A 20937-nucleotide genomic window follows, 5' to 3' on the forward strand; every position below is an offset into this window, starting at 1 on the left:
ATGCTTAGACTTTTAAGATTTAATTTTGTATGTTTTTTAAATGTAATTTACTTAAACAAATTATACTGCTAAACAAAAGCCTGCCCTAGTGTCTAGAAAAACAAGCCGACATTCATGGGCGTTTGGTTAGTCTATTGAAGACTTACACATCATTGCTGTCCTTCTAAAAGCTTATATCTCCATATTTCTGTCATAAATCTTTAATGTTTGTCACCCTTTATGTTTGTCAATGGGTTTTGCAAATATTTAAACATTATTAAAAAGCGCTTGTCAACTTGGACAACACCGTGTGTAATGATTTAATGTTTTTTTTTTGTTTGTTTCTTGAGAGAGTGTATTTGGACATAAAGTACAGGCGGAAAGACAGCGACGATATGTTCTGCAAATGAAGGCTACCAGTAGAATTATAGTATTACCAGTACCTCAGGGCCAAATCTCAACCGCATTAAGCCTTTAATAGATGTGGTACCATCATTCTAAAAGGCTTAAATGCTAAAAATGATGTATGATTGTTTAAAAATAGCTGTTTATTTATTCATTATTTGTTTCTCTTTTTGCTCTATATGGCCTTACCACAGAAGTACAAAAAATTGGGCTGTGGAATGGTTGCTATCAACATTGTACACAAGACTTTAGATCACACCTGAATAAAGTCCCAGTTATACACTATACCTACTGTATGTACCCAAAGTACTTTGTGTGAGTGGAAAGCACAGAAGTGTATAGAAAAGTTTGGAAGTATTAACATGCTACGACATCAAAAAATACATCTCGATACCACAGACGGCCTTGTCGCATAGTTACGTGTGTTGCCTTAACCCAAGCTGTCAGTCATCAGTCACAGTTAACATCCTGTCATACACATTCTACATTTCATTTTCAGTACCCTCAATTCATTATCTCTCATTTGGTTTAATTACATATCATTTACTCAACCCTACCGTATTAGTGAGGCAAGATAGATGAATAGATCTGCCAGTTATAGGTCTCTTGTGCATAGAGCTCTGCTGATGTTTTTTCTTAACGATGTGTCTAATAATTTGTATTAAATGCAAGCCAAACATACCTCCTTTGCAATTTTCGTGTGCATATTTCTTATTAAATGCGTCAATGATGTGACATTAATTATTTTGTGTCCATATGGTTCAATTAAATGTAAAAGGGTTAAAATAGAGGGTTTTAAAATAAATTTGCAGATTACTTGCATACATTCTCTTTTTTGAGGACTAAGTCTAATATTTCTGGTTTTATTTCATTTTGAAGGGGGATTTGGGGGATAATTGCAAAAATGTCAATGTGGTGTAACTGGTCTATGTCAATTAGTGTAGTATTTTTTTAAATTAAAAATATATTTAAAAAAATGTGGAATAAAATATAATCATCTAGTTTAGTGTAATATGATTTTGTAAATATTTTTTTTTACATAATTTCTCAAAGATTATTTAGAAAACATAGCTGTTTTCAGCATATGTCCGGACAAAAACGCATTAAAATTTACATTTAGAAATATCTTATAAAATGATATTTTAATTTTTTTTTCTTTTTTGATTATTACACTTACATGGTAAATAAAATATTTAATATTTTTCCTTCTTTGGTGTAATTGGCGGTTACACCTTTTGACATTTTCAGGTCCAGTCAGTCTTAACTTTCATTAAAAATGGTGCAAATGGATTTTTTTTATTGCCTAAAATCAACATAAATACTTTATGTGCATTGAAATATACCTGATGCATGTTTTTAAAACAAGTTTTTTAAAAAGATTTTTGAATTTCTCATCTAGTCAAATTATTTTTGTCGCTGACCCAAATGTGTATAGTTCAAAGTGACATAATGCAGTGACATAGTTAAACTGTATACCAGAGAAACCAGCAGAAGTGAAATTAGCTTAAAGGGCGATTTGCAGGTAAAATTTTTCAACAAATTTGTGCAATTTGCTTGTTGATAATAAACATTTAAACTGTTATCCATTGTATTTTATGTTGTTGGGTATCACAAAACCCGAAAAAGTATGAAAAAGTACAGCGGTTTGCAATGATTCTCCTTTCCCCCACAACGCACTGTATGACGTCACGCTGGGGAGAGAATTTACCAAAGCCGCATTGAGAGCATTGAGAATGACTATAGAAAGACGAGTAAAGTACAGTTCTGATAGCGCAGATTATAGACAGACAGACAGACAGACAGACAGATGGATAGGCTAGTATAGAGAGATAGGCAGACAGCCAGATAGCATAACGTTAGCATATCTTCGTGTAGAAAGTAAACAAACAATTAACATACTCGTGCATGCTGGCTTGAGGGGGTCCATGATCCTGCCTGAAATGGGTGTAACTTTATGCGATCTTCAGCACAAACGGTTTTGGCAGCATGTCTCTAATCCAGGAAGGTGAGTGAGGCACGTCACATCTGTTCGCGGGGACCAGCGACCCAAACGCACTCACTTTCTTACAGCCAGTAGCGGAATGGCAATCGAGAGAGTCGGGACTTTCACGGTGGGTCGATCTGATAATAGTTATACATTTCGAGTTAACACCGTCTGGCGGCGGCGTGATGTGCGCCGGTTCCCGCAGCCCGCTGGTCAAACTGTGCAGCCTCTCTGCTCAACAAAGTATATGAAAGTGCTCAACCTGTTCGGCAGGTCCAAACATGTACAGGATTTATAAAAATACGGTGATCAATGAGCGGTTCCTCCTCAAATGGCATAGTCTGGCGTGATGTAAAAAGCCGCCGAACGCCTGTTTATTACAGTATGTATGCGGTCGGATCCGAGTGTGCTGCAGCTGCTGACTGCTGCGTATAAAATGATCGTGTGATTCGTTATAATCGCATAAACAATATAACAAAGCATCCTTTTATTTCACAAAACAATATATTTGAGATATTATTTGATAGACTAGTAAGTGTGGATTAAGGATGTTTAAAAATCTCTAGCCTGGTGGTCAGGACCTGAATGGATCAAATCAGCAGATTTGCGAAGTTTTATTTATCTCCACATATATCATAAATAATAATTAGCATGATAACTTTGCAGTATAACACATTATATATTTCCTACGATGTATATATGATTTCCAAATTGTATACGTAAGTATTAAACAACAATAAATGTCTCATCTATCTCTATAGCTCTGGCTGAGGCTTTCTCCACTTCTACCCAACGTGACGTCATCGCAGAATTGCGTAAAAAAACCGTTAATACCAAAAACGTAAAAAAAGTGTTCTTTAAGAACATTTTTGAGACATTTTAAAAATTATACACATATCTTGAGTGATTTATGTACCCATTAATCGACAGTGGTGGTTAACCTGCAACACGCCCTTTAAGTAAGTGTTTGATCTATGTTTAACCTATTGCCGTCTTAGAGAAACTTTTTCATGTGCTATGCTTTGGGACAAACTAATTCTAATGTCACATACTATTTGGGATCGTTCGTAAATTGGGACGCAGGGGCAGTTTTGCGATATGCTATTGATTGTGTCTGGCACAGTAAGATAGATTGGCCGTGACTGAACTCATTTGAAAGAATGCTGAAATAGTTTAATCACACCTGGATGGCAGCCAGAGTGTTTGGGCATAAATTGATTGTAGCTGAAAAGAGGTGATGGAGTTTGGAGATAAGTTCGTGCTGACGTGATGTGTCTTTGAGGGCCTGCAGATGGATTGTTTGGGCCTGCTCACAGCTGATATCAAATTTTGGCTGTAGTGTCTGAACATTTTTTGCACCACTGTCTTCAGTTGTGAAAGGGAGATTGATGTTGAAAAACTTTTAAATGACCTTCCAAAGTGAAAAGACACAAACACTACATTCCTTCTGATCTGAATAGCATGTTTAATATTAGATTCTGCTACTTCTAGTCACTAAATTGTCACATTGACCATGTTAACTTCTTTGTAACAAAGCTCAGATTTCCATTACATTTATCTTGGTAATACGGTGAGTGGTTTTACTTTGCAATTCCAGGATGCAATCCTCCTCATGTTATTTCCAGATGCTAATGAACTGTAGAATAATAAATCAGCCAGGAGCCAAAACTTTACATCAGTATGCACAAACACTCACTGAACCGCATGCCATTTCTGCTGAGTCAACCAGTAGCCAATTTGTCTTATGTGACATGCCGAAACACTGGAGTTTTTTCAGATGATTTGCTAGTGACTGTCTGAGCCGTGTCTTTTTGATTTTTTGTAACAGATGCTTCAGTTCATTAAGATTAAACTCAGCTGATTGACAGTTTATGTGAACTTACAGAATAATGTATGACATTTGTGTTGATGTTTTGTTCTTATGTAGTTTTCATTGTTATTACGTATTGCAAGTTGATGTTTGACGAATGATTGCAATCGTCTACCTATGTACAGTACATAAGGAAACTCATCTGTGACAAATGGCATTTTGAAACGGTATTTGACCATTCTCTCAGATGAATGTCCTATCTCTGTTAGGATACTATAGTTCAGATAAAATGTAAGTGTGGGAATGTTAGTCTATTGCTTTAATTATGATGTTTATAATCCACATGATTTCTTAAAATGAATGATAATTCATTTTAAGCATAGTTTTGCAAATAAGGGCAGCAATAATTTGTACAGTACAGTATCTGGTGTTCATTCTCCTGGACTACAGTATTTTCTACAGTAACTGCTGGGTTGAACTCTTGGCTGTGGCTAAACGTGACAGTTTTGATATGTGAGTGGGATTTCACATTCTGCTCCAAAGACCCACTATTCTGGATATTTGTCCACCCCTTTCCTTCTTTGCTATTGGGTCATCTCTCCTCCTCCACACATTTTTTTTTTAATGATATTTGTTTCCAATCCATTAGTGTTGCACCAAAATACCAATTCTGGACTAAAAATGAAAATTCTGGATGCACTTGACCAAATTCAAATAATGCCTAAATTGGTTGAATTTTCAGTGCATTCCTACAATCCATGCATAACTTGGACTTACCTCATCAATAATTTAAACGCATTATGCTGTGTGTGTATGCATGTAACTCTGTGCCATGCCACTATCGCTACTAATTGGGTTTATACACACACATCTCAACAGAGGTACAGAACAAACAGACACAGTGGGAGACACATCCTTTATATTTGTCTCTCTCACTCACACTGGCACGAATGCAAAGGAAGCATGTGTCAGTTGTGTAGCTTCCTGTTGCTCTTTCCCATTACTGTCTCCTTACCCAGCATGCATCTCTTTTGTGAACATCTAAGGAATTTTAATGTCTCTTTCTCTCTCTGGTTACACATTTAGAATCAGTTTAAACTAACACTGTCTCATTCTTGACCATTAAGCAGCAGACTAGAAAGTTGATCTTGGGAAATTGGCTTGGAATGGACGAGCAGAAGTATGCTAATGATGGTGTGTGTGCGTGCGTGCGTGTGCGTTTGCGTGCTGTGAAAGGTTGATTCTCTTCGGTCATGAGGAAGCAAGCGGTCTGTCTACAGCTTCAAGCTGCTGTCATCTGGGATGATTCTCATTAATGTGAAATGTGCGAGTCAGTCAGTGATCTCTCTCATGCCTGGAACAATGACAGCTGTTTCATATTCCTCATATCCTCTATTCCTTCAGTCAATAAGGAATCACTGATTCAATAAAGAGTGGAAAACAATGTGTCCCCAGGGGAGGACATTAGTTTTTGCTTTCAGAATTAAAAAGAAAATGACAAAGACTCTGTGACCTCTAAGCCCAGTTGTTAGCATTGTATTTTGTCTGTTTTGTGTGTGTGTGTGTGTGTGTGTGTGTGTGTGTGTGTGTGTGTGTGTGTGTGTGTGTGTGTGTGTGTGTGTGTGTGTGTGTGTGTGTGTGTGTGTGTGTGTGTGTGTGTGTGTGTGTGTGTGTTACAGTATGTTGAATATTTGATGAACGTACAGTTTGCAGTTTTTGTTTAATGAAAGTATGTGCCACTTTCCATTCTTGTAAAGACACAAATGTTGAAGCTCACACACACTATACACTGTGTGTGTGTGTGTGTGTGTGTGTGTGTGTGTGTGTGTGTGTGTGTACCTGGTAATTATCACGTTGTGGGGACCAATTATCCCCACAAATATAGGAATACCAGTGTTTTGTTGACCTTGTGGGGGCATTTTGAGGTTCCCCATGAGGAAACAAGCTTATAAATCAACAAAATGTTGTTTATTAAAATTCTGAAGTAGCAGAAAGTTTTCTGTGATGGGTGCGGTTAGAGTTTGGGTTAAGGGAAGGGAATAGAATAAAATATATAGTTTTTACAGTATAAAATGCATTACATCTATGGAATGTCCCCACAAAACATGGAAACCAGAATGTGCGTGCTGTGTGTGTGTGTGTGTGTGTGTGTGTGTGTGTGTGTGTGTGTGTGTGTGTGTGTGTGTGTGTGTGTGTGTGTGTGTGTGTGTGTGTGTGTGTGTGTTTACACACGTATTTTTGTGTAAATGTGTACAGGTATATTATTAACTCAAATCCAAATGATGCTAAATGCCAGCAGTTTTTATTATTAAGGGAAAACAAAATCCAAACACACATGACCCTGTGTGAAAAAGGGCTTGTCCCCGTTAAAACATAACATAACTGTGGTTTATCACACCTGAGTTCAGTTTCTCTCTCAGTTCCCCACACTCTTAGAAAGGATGTGTTAATTTTTTACACATCATTGTGTGGTAAGCTTTTAACACATTATGTTTCATTTGTGTTGATTTTGTGTTAAAATATAGCACATTTTGTGTTTAAAGTAACACAAAATGTGTTGTTTCAATAATAACACAGAGATGGGTGAATTCTGGGACAACGCAGTTAGTGTGTTGTCCCAGAATCAACACTAATGTGTTGTTTTTAACACATTCGTTCTAAGAGTGCAGGCCTAATTACTGCAACACCTGTTGGCAATCAAGAAATCTCTTAAATAGAGGGCATGCATTGACGTCACTTTTCCATGTGACCACGCCGGAGGTCTCCCTGTTGAGTGGCAAAACATTAAACAAAATGTCTGGTTTTCATACGGCTACTCGAAAAACACCAGTAAAACTGACTATTATCAGCTTAAATTGAAGTTAGTTGGCCTTAGCAGTGGCCCTAACAACTTGCCAAACCACTAGTAGTATGTGGACATTGGCATATGGCCAGACATTGCTTTTCCTGACATACATGTTTGTCTTGCCTAACAGTTAAACCATCCCACCTTTGTAGAACACAAGGCTCATCCTAATAAATGTTTTTTAATGAAGGCTCACTGACAAAACTTTGCAATTACACAGAACAAGAGTATTCATTTATGTGTATTTCATGTATTTTAATAGGATTTTTTATCCCAAAATTGTACATACCTCACATATGGCTACTGCTACTGATTTACTTCTCCTTTGACTGGCAAAACATTCAACAAAATGTCTGGCTGTTCTAGCGGCAGACGAGAAAATGTCCGTATAACTGACAATTATCAGCAAAAATTAAATTTAGTTGCGCTTGATAGTGACCCTAGCAACTTGTTAACACACTTGTGGTCAGTGGACGTTGGCATGGCATCCATTTACTTCTTCTTTTGTTGTTTCTTGGCAGTCTGTAAAACGATAGCTCCGAATTCTTGTTAAATCTGTTAGTACAGTCTATCGCACAACAGCTTTTTACAATTTAGACCCGTTTTCCTAGCCTGGCTCCGCCCTCCTACGTGCTTCTGCTTAATTTTCATTTCGCTTCAGTACTATGTCTGGGACTGTGTGTAGAGTTTCATTTTCTCCTGCAAAAATCTGCAGGTCCAATCAGCGAACAGAAGGGGGGTGGCTAAGAACGATGACTTTGAGGTCGTGCGTCAGTTTGAGTTGTAGTTCAGTAATGGCAGCGGAGAAAGACGTGAGAAAAGCTATTTGGTCCGTTCTTGCAAAACTGACGAATATACAGAAGTTAAAGCCGGAGGAAGAACCAGATTTGCTTAGTTTTGTTGTTCTGATTATTCTGACTTGTTGTTTCCCGCCGGTATCGGCGCATGATATACGTCACGACCACACGTTACACATTAACGATCGCCTATGGCAGATCCTGAGTGACTCTGGGCAGATCCAATAGTTTTAAACTTCAACAGACGACCCTCCTCAACGGAAGTAACGCTTTGCAATGGAGCGTGGCAAGACTCTCTGTACAATTGAAATTAATGTACGAGAGTCTGGTTGGACCAGGCTAGCATTTTCCCTGTGTTTTCGCTGATTTCACACTGTACACAAATGCTGCCGCTCGGTCTTTTGCCACTCAGTGGGCGTAACCGCAGTCATTTCGCCAAAGCTGATGTCACGTTCATTCCCTCTATAGGACCTTCCTGACAAAGTGAAGTAGACCAAAAAATCCTCAAAAGCTACACATAATGTTGAGATCAGGAAATAATTTAGATCTATTAGTCTGGAAAAGGTTATAAAGCCATTTTCTAAAGTTTTGGGAACCACAGTGAGAGCCATTATCCACAAATGACAAAAACATGGAACAGTGGTGAACCCTTTCCAGGAATGGCCGGACCACCCAAAATTACCCCCAAGAGCGCAGCGACGACTCAGACTTTGGAGTGGCCTAGTCAAAGTCCTGACCTCAATCCTATTGAAATGCATGACCTTCAAAAGTTGGTTCATGCTCATAAAACCTCCAATGTGGCTAAATTACAACAATTTTGCAAAGGTGAGTGGGACAAAATTCCTCCACAGTCCTGTAAGAGACTCATTGCAAGTTATCGCAAATGCTTGATTACAGTTGTTGCTACTAAGGGTGGCACAACCAGTTATTACATTAGGTTTAGGGGGCAAGCACTTTTTCACACAGGGCCATGTGGGCTTGGATTTATTTTTGCCTTCATAATAAAAACCTTCATTTAAAAACTGCATGTTGTGCTTACTTGTGTTATCTTAAATATTTAAATTTGATATGAAACATTAAAATGCGACAAACATGAAAAAAAAATCAAGAAGGGGGCCAACACTTTTTACACCACTGTTTATTACGTGTATATGCATGCTACACAAACAACATGTGCTTTTATTGTTGTTGGACCAGTGTAGGCGAAAAGTACAAAGAAAAGGGTGTCTCCACCTGTGTATGTGTATTTTTTTATGTGGACATGCATTCACATTTCAGTGGTCTCTGATACGTTGGTGTTCAGTGCTGTTAAACCTGTTTTTACATTGTTATATCTTAAAGCTAGAGTATGTCCATGACAGATTTGTTTGGCCTTGAATCTTGCTCAGCTTACCGAATTCAACTCCATTTTGACACAATGACTGAACATTTATATCATAAAATCCATCTTCCAAAAGCTCCCCCCACATACACTTTGTCTTTGTTTTGCTCTTCTGCGCTCTCTATGTCTTTCTCTCTCGCTCTCTCTCTCTCTCTCTCTCTCTCTCTCTCTCTTTCTCACGCTCTGATTGTAAGACACTGCACAGGTACAAGGTCTCCCTTGCTGTTGCTGAAGTGAGGGTGGAACAGACATTTGGATTGTGGTTTGTTTATGCAGATGAACTATGGATTGTGTTGATCTGATAAAAAATATTTAGACTCTTCAATTGGATTATATTTTGTTTGAAGTGGCTATATCATTTTAGTTTTAATAATTGGGAAACATTAACACATTAACTCATCTTTTTTTTTCATCCTGGTAGTTGATCCTCTCATGTAAATAAGACTTTTTCCTGCAGTTTTCTCTTTACAGGGCTTTTTTCGTTGTTGGTAGAGCCGCCATCTCTTTTATATGCCCCATTTTTCTCTTTTTTTATCAAACATTATGCCAAGGCAAAACATCAGCAGCTTCCCTCAGTTATGGAATATATGAGCAGATTGCACAAAACAACATCCGCATCCTCACAAACGAGGTCACTGATTTGGCTGATTTGACTGAGAGCAGATTGTGTCTCTTAGTGTAAACACGAGTCAGATCTAAACCAGAGTTAGCTCTTCAGTCTAGATGAATGCGTGCTATAGTCTGAAATCTAAAAATAAATATAAAAAGCTGAAATAGATGAGGCTGCCACGGGGCATGCCATGAAAAATTGGCCAATTTGTTCGTGAACTGGAATCATTGTGCGTGTCTGTGAGGCCAGGGTCCAGTCTGCTCCCGTTACATGTCTTCCCTCTCTTTCATTCACCATGATTTTCTTCCTCTCTTTCTCTTTCTACCCTGGTTTTACCTCAGTGGCCTCAAGCTTTTTCGGAGCTGTCCCTGTCTTTCGCTCTCTGCTCTTCTCTTTGCGTGGTTTCTCTTCTCATATTACTTTCTTCATGGATGAAAACATAAAAAACTGTATTTCTTCTCTGGAAACCAAACTAGCAATTGCCTCCCAGAATATAGGCCAAAGTGTTTTTGTTTGTTTGCTTCTTGTTCTTGTTCTTTTTTTTTATGTGTATGTGAATTTGAAAACAAAAGATTATATGGCACACCACAACAATTTTATGAAACTAAACGTCACTGTAAATGGCATCTTTAGTCTGTTGGATATTTTTGGTTTGTTGGATTGTGAAATGTTTTTCCTGAAACTTGTTTGGTGCTATCAAAATATTTCAGAGTCTTGGATGATCCCAACCAGCCCCACATAACAACAGTGGGTCAACCCATGTTTTAATATCAGCATCAATTGAATAATTGAAACATTTAATAAATAATTAAGATGAAGCATACAAATAATGGAAATTGATAAAAATATATTTTTGTACTTGAAGTCATAGGTAGGAAATATAAGAGGTGATCTATCAGCAAAAGTATGTTTTCAAGTTCCTGACAAGCATTCTTACGACTCTCTGATAAGCAATACATGCTAAACTTCAACCTGTCTGATAAAACATACATTTCCGCATAAACCTCATTTTCTGGTTTAATAGGAAAAGGTGATAAACATGCATGAATAAACCTGTCACGCACACTCACACCCTTCTTCAGCACTGCAGCAGTTCTGTAGAAATGAGTTTGCTGTCTTGCTGAATATAAAAACCGAGGGACACGCCTCAGTTTAACCATTATTCAGATCGGTATCAAAGCAGTTTGCATAGAGCTTCAGTGAAATGCTTATTTAAAGCTGAAGCTTTGTCTCTCTTTAGGACAAAGACAGACATCAATGATAAGCTTGACAGTAATTAATAAGACTTGAATTCTGCAAGCAAACTGCAAAATAAGGTCCTAGCAGTAGTCTCAAACTTTTTCTTGGGTTTTATAAGTATATCTTAATTCAGACACTGATGTTAGAAAGCTTTTTTACATAGATGAAAACAAAATTGCTGTATTCATCAGTTTGTGTATGCTGTGTGTATGCCGTTTGTGCATGTAGACCATTACGTTATTCCCTTTTAATATCATCAAGATGAATGTATTAATTTTATAGTATATTCATTAAGTTGGATGGATGGATGGATGGATGGATAGATCAAACAGAACAAATAGATATTGCACAAACATTCACATTCTTGTGTGATGTGCTGTCATAAGCTTGCACAGACACACATTACTGTGCAGACGTCTTAGGCCACCATGGCAGAATTAGATTTGTTGTTTTTGCAATGTTATAGTGATCATATATAATTGTTTCTCAGTCTCTTTAACAACATGCAACCAGAAAATACAGGAAATGTGTATATAGTATTAAAACTTTATAAAAATGTAAACTGATGTGTCAAGTTTTTAGGGTAAACTCTCCTTCCACTTCAGCAATAGCTGGAAACTGCACAATCTCTAAAAGGTATAGCGGAAGATTTTCTTTTTCCGGGTGGATCATCAAGACTGTTGATCATTCCAGTTGTCAATCATTCTGATGATATGTTTATGTAAGGCCGTCGTACGTGCTCATCCCTATGATATAGATTATGTATGTATGTGTATGTGTGGTGGGTTACCCTGCCCTACAAAGGCTAATTGCAGTAACTACGCAAACACTGAAACCGAGAAAAATGCCCTTAAAGTTTTTTACACAGCCAGTCAAACATGTTACTGCAATTTTGGCACACACGTTTCTCTAAAATGCGACAAAATTGAACCAGGAGACTTTGTTACAAGACACAACAGATCTCACAAATCCCATTTCAACTCTTAACTCATTTTTGACCAAATGCGTAGTTACTGGGCTTTGGCTTTGTAGGGCAGTACAGTTTCAGCCATCATTGAAGCTCGCATTCTCACCGTGTTTTTTCAAAATGTCTGAGGGTCGCAAGAGAAAAGGTGTTTACGAATTGTATGACAAGAAGAGAAAGGCCTCTGAAGAAAGAAACGAGACCAGAGTGTTTTTTGGGAGAATATTTCACACAGGTTGGGCTTCCCACTGATACCTCAGGCGCAAAGTTTCTACTCTACAGGTAAAGTTTGGGATGCTATTTGGAGAAATCCATTTAAAATCACTTCTAGTAAAAGTTGATGTAAGCTATGATTAGCAATGTCACGTACCGCGAAGACACGGTAAAAATCTCAATGTATGAGCCATGCCGACAGCAACTTGTAAACAGAGCGAAGAGAAGAACTAGGCTTGTGCATGCTCTCTCTCTCTCGTGCACACGTTGGAGCAGGAAGAGTTTTGTGTATGTGCATTTAAAAAAAAAGTGTAAGGGCGGTTCTTTTTAAAAATTCGGGAAAATCTTCCGCTATATTTTTAAACCTAAATAAAATTAAATACTGATTTCTAATATTGAAGAAATTAGTCTTTTTACCGAGAGAGGTCACACTAAACACCGACGATACCTAAAGAAGACATTTAGTCCTGAAATGTAATTTTTTTTTTTTTTACATATTTCCTGTATTTTCTCTTTGTATCTTAATAAAATAGATTGAAAAATAAATATGAATGGACATTAAAACTTTTAAAACAACAAGTCTGGTGGTGGTGGCTTAACACTTTTGCACAGTACTGTGTCCGCTGTGTTTTAAGAAGAGATGGGAAGATGCAAGATGTGTTCATATCTGTCTATGTTGTTAATAACATGTATTTGTATTTCTAATTCAGGCTTTAAGATAGATAAGATCATACAATTTTCTATAATTTCTTTAATGTCTCATGATGAATGCTGTCAATGTTGTTTAATAATTGATCAAATGTGCAGAGAGATCTGTTTTGATTCCTCGAGCAGTAAAAGCCTCCTCAAGGTAGATGTCTGTGTCCGATGACTGCTTGGACCTGTGGACATGTCTCATGAATTCATATGTTATCATGGTCGTGTAGCGCCTCTTTTGATGTTCTGCACATGATGCAGCGAGCCTGAGGCTGTGTGTGCACGCGTGTGTGTGTGTTTGTGTGTGTGTGTGCGCGGCGTACTATTTTGCCACTCAAGGAGAGAAACCAAGTCTTAAGGCGTCATGCACTTGCAGGGGGTCTGTTTAATGATCTCGAGTAGTTGTAGGGGGCCACCATTCGTCAAACTTTTTATGACCCCCTCCCCCACCCGCTGACAGGTCGTGTTTTATGACCCCTTGACAGATGGCGTTTTATGACCCCTTGACAGATGGCGTTTTATGACCCCTTGACAGATGGTGTTTTATGACCCCATGACAGATGGTGTTTTGACAGGTTATGTTTTATGACCCTTAACAGATGGTTTTATGACAGTTTGTGTTTTATGACTCCTTAACAGATGGTGTTTTGACAGTTTGTGTTTTTATGACTTGTTTGACAGGGGGCGGGACCATCAATCAAAATCTGTACAAGTTGTCAACTTTAGACAGAAAGTATTTAATGGTTTTATGGCCGGTCATTTAGAGTGATTGTTTTTCCTGAGTGTATTTTATGTCAAGCCTATGCTGATATGTTTAATGACGGCTAGTGTGTGACAGCTCGTGTTTCGACATTTGATGTCAGCTCTCACCCTTCCTCCCTCCTTACTCACAAGACCTGCATTCTTTCACAGGGGTGCGTGTTGTAAAGCGATTAAAGATTTCAAAAACTCAATGTTGGTAAAACAATCCCCCATTACGGTGTCAAAAAGTAAATGTTTATTTTAGATTTAGACAAATCATGAACAATGCTACGATTAAAACTTTTGATTGTAACATCACAAGTTATTTAATTAAATATTCCGTATATGGGTATAGTTTAAGCAATGATCTGAGCCAATACTACAATCTTTAGACGATAGTCTAAACTAAATAAATTTTTAAACGGTTCAGGAATTCCGTGAATCTTTTCATAACCTGCACTATAGTTTCACGCGTATTAAAGATCCGGCGGTGCCTGACAAAGCGCCGGGTGAGTGTTCATATCTGCCATTTTAAAATAATGTTAATAAATGTAATTCTGTCCACTATGGCAAAATAGGATTTTATTTTAGATTTAGTGGAATCTTTAACCAAGTCTCTGATTAAGACATGTGTATACGTGCACAGATGGTGACAGAGAAACTTATATATGACGTTAATAATCTTTTAAATGTTTTTAAGACGTATTCACCCCATTTTGGGGTTTTATTTTTAATTAAAGGCTTCTTAAAACATGTGTGAATATGTGTATATTATACAAAGAGTCTTATATTGTCTGCTCTGACAAAAATAAAGTATTTTTTTAGGTTTAGGGGAATTGACTGCGTGTGTCTTATAAATACAACTTGATAATACGTTTGTTTTGTAAAGAGACTTCTTTAAAGTCACGCAAGAATAAAATATTTTAGTTGTAACTGGTTAAACTTAAAGCCGATATTTTCTATCGAACTAGTCTATTTTCTGTTCAGACACAAAGTTTTCTGATGCTGATATTATGTCAGTGTGTGTTTGTGTGGGGGTCGTGTGATGTAATCTTTGAAAGTTTATGACCGAACCTTTATTGGGGAGCGACAAGAGATCTCCCGGAATCAGTTTGGGTGGAGCAGAGCTGTTATACTCAAGTCTATTGGTATGTATGTGTTTCGCTATGTTCGTACCAGTATTTTGTATGATTTATTTAAAAACTAAAAATTCGATCTCTGGTATTGCAGCGAAATTGTCTAAACTGGTATTAACTATTCCTGGTAAATCGTGGAGAAGAGTGGCCTGAACAAAAAAGTCAGACCGAGACTAGAACCTCCCGCAGCGTAACACGGAAATCTTGGAACAAAAGAGACGCCGACTGGCTCGTGTTGTCCGGTGTGTTTTTATTTAATCCTGTTACAATAGATTTAAACAAACTGGTTTGGTTTAATATTTTCTAATAACATGTGTTATCTGTTTTAAAGGTTTGGATATCAGAGGCAAAGCGAACGTTGTGTGTACTATTGCAAAATATATAGCGGATCTCCACGGTACGTTTATCTTGCATAAGAAAATTGTTTTATTTAGATATTTGTCCTAATAACTTGTTTTTATCTGTTTACAGGTTAGGATACAGACCACAACGCTTTGGACGTATCTTTAAAAAAGATTAAAATCAGAGACTTTTTGGATTTGTCTGGGGACATTTTAAACATTTTGTGGCAAATTGGATTTAAAACATTTCGGATACTGGATACCTAGTTTGATTTGTCCACAGAGCTTGTTTAAGACGTTTTCACCGCATTTTAGGGTTTATTTTTAATTAAAGGCTTCTTAAAACATGTGTGAAAATGTGTATATTATACAATGAGTCTTATATTGTCTGCTCTGACATAAATAAATTTTTATATTAGATTTTAGATCAATTGACTGTGTGTGTTTTATGTCAAGCGTATGCTGTTATGTTTAATGACGGCTCGTGTGACAGCTTGTGTTTAGGCATTTGATGTCAGATATCACCCTTCCTCCCTCCTTTCGCACAAGACCTGCATTCTTTCACAGGGGTGCGTGTTGTAAAGCGATTAAAGATTTCTAAAACTCAATGTTGGTAAAACAATCCCCCATTACGGTGTCAAAAAAAGTAAAATGTTTATTTTAGATTTAGACAAATCATGAACAATGCTACGATTAAAACATTTGTTTGTAACATCACAAGTTATTTAATGAAATATTCCGTATACGTGTATAGTTTAAGCAATGATCTGAGCCATAACCTTCGGAGCCGGCAATACTATAATCTTTAGACGAAAGTCTAAACTAAATAAAATTTTAAACGATTCATGAGTTCCGTGAATCTTTTCATGACCTGCTCTATAGATTCACACGTATTAAAGATCCGACGGTGCATGACAAAGCGCCGGGTGAGTGTTCATATATGCCGTTTTAAAATAACCTTAATAAATGTAATTCTGTCCACTATGACAAAATAGGATTTTATTTTAGATTTAGGGGAGTCTTTAACCAAGTCTCTGACTAAGACATGTGTATACGTGCACAGATGGTGACAGAGAAACTTATATATGACGTTAATAAACTTTTAAATGTTTTTAAGACGTATTCACCCCCATTTTGGGGTTTTATTTTTAATTAAAGGCTTCTTAAAACATGTGTTAATATGTGTATATTATACAAAGAGTCTTATAGTGTCTGCTCTGACAAAAATAAATTATTATTTTAGATTTTAGGACAAATGACTGCGTCTATCTTATAAATACAACTTGATATATACGTTTGTTTTGTCAATAGACTTCTTTAAAGTCACGCAAGAATAAAATATTTTAGTTGTAACTGGTTAAACTTAAATGTACTATTATCTATTTAACTATAAGCTATATTTTCTGAGCAGATATTTTTATGTTTCTGATGCTGATCTTATAACAGTGTGTGGGAGATGATGGCTGTTCACAGCAGGTGGCGGGTTGTAAACTAGGGTCTTTTTAAAACTGTAGTGGTAAAAAATGTAATAGCACATTGACAAAAATAAAGCATTTGGTTGTAACAAATTATTTAATGAAATATTCAGTATGTGTATAGCGATGAACGGTGTTAAAATCACCGGGGTCCCAACAATACTATAGTCTTTAGACTAAAGAGTATTTATTTTAATATAAATAAAATCTTAATCTTTTCGTGCACAATATTCTGATCACGCCATTAGATTGTGTAACAGCCTTTACAATAGAGAACATACGCGGATGAGTGTTCATATACACCGTTAAGAAACTTTTTTTAAACGATTAAAGACATTTTCAAATCATCTTATGGGGTTTGTTTTAAATTAATGACATCTTAAAACCAACAGGGAATATGTGTTTATTACACAATAAAATGTAATTCTGGCCGCTCTGACAAAATAAGGGTTTAATTTTAGATTTAGTGAATTCTTTAATCAAGGCTCTGATTAAAACACATGAATGCGCGAACCACAGTTGCCAGAGAACGTACGCTGAGGCGCTCTTATGGCGTTAAGAACCTTTTTATTGTTTAAGACATTTTGACCCCATTTCCTGGTTTTGTGTCCGCTGTGGATCCCAACCTCTATGTGTTTATGAACGCCTTTGATTTAAACATGAGGGTTTTAAAATGAAACGGCCATGTGACTTTTATGACAAAAGCTATTCGATCTTAATTTTTTTGTTTTAACATCCAAAAGTTTTATACACAGTCCATAATTAAACAACTAGGTGTGTATGAGTAAGATTATATCTAATGTCACACGAGCAGCACCAAATCGCGCATGTGTCTGTGTGTGTGTGTGTGTGTGCATCCAGGCTGTTTATGTGTGGGCGTGTTTATGAGCCTGTGTCTTTGCAAGGTGTGTGCGCGTGTGTGTGTGTGTGTGTGTGTGTGTGTGTGTGTGTGTGTGTTTGCATGGGGGTCTATGATGTCTCTGTTTGTTACTAAAGTTTTGATATTAAGTCTGTGACCTCATTGACAATAAGTAAGGGTTTTTAGATGTAGGCTTTATTACACAGATACTGATTAAATCATGTTATGCATTATTTGCGATTTAAAGAAACTTAAAAGGTTTAAGACATTTTATCTCACATTGTGGTGTTGTTTTTTAATTAATGTAACCTTAAAACCCTCTGTTATCCATTTAGGGAACAATAAAATGTTAGCAAATATTATTTATCAAAGTTGACGATGTTATAAGCCAGGATGTCACTAACGTGACAACAAACATTTATTTAAAGACAAAACATTTTAACAAAATTGCCATGGCTTACAGAGACACACTAGACTTAATAATAAAAATAAAAATATACTATTCGAACATCCTAACATGGTATTAGGTTAGATTAGGTTTTAAGGTCAATCAGCGTCTTTAGCTTTACAACTTACAGCACAAAACCCCCAATGACAGGATTTTTATGAAGTGGAGCAGACCCTTGGTATGCCTGTGGGGTTAGGTACAACTAAGGTCAACATCTATCAGTGCATAATAAGCAAACATGAAATTATATTTTAACTATGGTTTGTTAATGATGTTGCTAGGTTCGCGTATTTTTTCTGAAACAAACTTTTCTTTTCAAACTTAGTTAGGATACACACGTTTGTCGCCTCAAACACCTGATCAAAGTTTTTCTTCGCTAGCGACAACTAATGTCTGAGATTTTGTAAATTCATCAGATGTTTCTTACTTGTGTATTTTCTTAAACAAACTTTTTCTTTTCAATCTTAGACAGTCTTCATACGTTTGTCTTTCGATAAGTTGTTCATAGTTTTTCTTCGCTAGTGTCAACTCATGTATGAGATTTGTAAATTTCATCATATGTTCTTACATGTGTATTTTCTGAAACAAATTTATGCTTTTCAAACTCAGGTAGTCATCATACTTTTGTCTCTACATACATTTGTTCAAAGTTTCTTGTAGCTAGTGTCAACTGATGTCTGAGATTTTGTAAATTCAACAGATGGTCTTACGTGTGTATTTCTTAAACAAACATGTTGCTGTTCAAACTTAGGCAGTGTTCATACGTTTGTCTTTTCATAAGTTGTTCATAGTTTTTATTTGTTAGCGTCAACTAATGACAGAGATTTTGTAAACTCATCAGATTCAAACAAAACTCATTCATTTCTGTAGTTTATGTAACACCTTGTCAAACTCTTAAAGGTAGTACTATCTGTTTAAAACAACAATGCAAAGTATTTTAGATTTACTTGATAAATCTTTTACATCAAAACAAACTAGGATAGCAATATGTTTGAATCTGTAACAGGTGATACCACCAATAGCGTGTTGTACATAACAAAGTCTGTAAAATAATAAAGATTGATTAGGTTTTTATTTAGTAAACCTTTTAACACAAAGTGTAGAGTCTTTTGTATGTAACAACAAAGATGCGATGAAACAACGCAAAACAAGAGAGGATGCGTTTGTTAAAACACATATAAATTAAGATGCATACATCTACAAATGGGGCAATGTCTTTAATCTATTGGTCCCGAATTTAGAGGCTATACGGCCAAACTATTTCAAACATTGCCCCATTTGTAGATGTATGCATCTTAATTTATATGTGTTTTAACAAACGCATCCTCTCTTGTTTTGCGTTGTTTCATCGCATCTTTGTTGTTACATACAAAAGACTCTACACTTTGTGTTAAAAGGTTTACTAAATAAAAACCTAATCAATCTTTATTATTTTACAGACTTTGTTATGTACAACACGCTATTGGTGGTATCACCTGTTACAGATTCAAACATATTGCTATCCTAGTTTGTTTTGATGTAAAAGATTTATCAAGTAAATCTAAAATACTTTGCATTGTTGTTTTAAACAGATAGTACTACCTTTAAGAGTTTGACAAGGTGTTACATAAACTACAGAAATGAATGAGTTTTGTTTGAATCTGATGAGTTTACAAAATCTCTGTCATTAGTTGACGCTAACAAATAAAAACTATGAACAACTTATGAAAAGACAAACGTATGAACACTGCCTAAGTTTGAACAGCAACATGTTTGTTTAAGAAATACACACGTAAGACCATCTGTTGAATTTACAAAATCTCAGACATCAGTTGACACTAGCTACAAGAAACTTTGAACAAATGTATGTAGAGACAAAAGTATGATGACTACCTGAGTTTGAAAAGCATAAATTTGTTTCAGAAAATACACATGTAAGAACATATGATGAAATTTACAAATCTCATACATGAGTTGACACTAGCGAAGAAAAACTATGAACAACTTATCGAAAGACAAACGTATGAAGACTGTCTAAGATTGAAAAGAAAAAGTTTGTTTAAGAAAATACACAAGTAAGAAACATCTGATGAATTTACAAAATCTCAGACATTAGTTGTCGCTAGCGAAGAAAAACTTTGATCAGGTGTTTGAGGCGACAAACGTGTGTATCCTAACTAAGTTTGAAAAGAAAAGTTTGTTTCAGAAAAAATACGCGAACCTAGCAACATCATTAACAAACCATAGTTAAAATATAATTTCATGTTTGCTTATTATGCACTGATAGATGTTGACCTTAGTTGTACCTAACCCCACAGGCATACCAAGGGTCTGCTCCACTTCATAAAAATCCTGTCATTGGGGGTTTTGTGCTGTAAGTTGTAAAGCTAAAGACGCTGATTGACCTTAAAACCTAATCTAACCTAATACCATGTTAGGATGTTCGAATAGTATATTTTTATTTTTATTATTAAGTCTAGTGTGTCTCTGTAAGCCATGGCAATTTTGTTAAAATGTTTTGTCTTTAAATAAATGTTTGTTGTCACGTTAGTGACATCCTGGCTTATAACATCGTCAACTTTGATAAATAATATTTGCTAACATTTTATTGTTCCCTAAATGGATAACAGAGGGTTTTAAGGTTACATTAATTAAAAAACAACACCACAATGTGAGATAAAATGTCTTAAACCTTTTAAGTTTCTTTAAATCGCAAATAATGCATAACATGATTTAATCAGTATCTGTGTAATAAAGCCTACATCTAAAAACCCTTACTTATTGTCAATGAGGTCACAGACTTAATATCAAAACTTTAGTAACAAACAGAGACATCATAGACCCCCATGCAAACACACACACACACACACACACACACACACACACACACACGCGCACACACCTTGCAAAGACACAGGCTCATAAACACGCCCACACATAAACAGCCTGGATGCACACACACACACACACACAGACACATGCGCGATTTGGTGCTGCTCGTGTGACATTAGATATAATCTTACTCATACACACCT

General features: G+C 36.3%; 1 protein-coding gene and 1 long non-coding RNA gene across 8 annotated transcripts in view; both read left to right on the forward strand.

Annotated features, from left to right (window-relative positions):
• Window positions 1-20937, forward strand: part of sorcs2 (sortilin-related VPS10 domain containing receptor 2) — a 207868-nt gene that overhangs the window by 131005 nt on the left and 55926 nt on the right. The window lies entirely within an intron of this gene.
• Window positions 13429-15566, forward strand: LOC135778826 (uncharacterized). The gene is made up of 4 exons (XR_010544638.2): window positions 13429-14812; window positions 14895-15042; window positions 15132-15197; window positions 15272-15566. It is a non-coding gene; the product is annotated as an uncharacterized lncRNA (long non-coding RNA).

Source organism: Paramisgurnus dabryanus, chromosome 2 (genome assembly GCF_030506205.2).
Source record: "Paramisgurnus dabryanus chromosome 2, PD_genome_1.1, whole genome shotgun sequence".
NCBI classification, from domain to species: Eukaryota; Metazoa; Chordata; class Actinopteri; order Cypriniformes; family Cobitidae; genus Paramisgurnus; species Paramisgurnus dabryanus.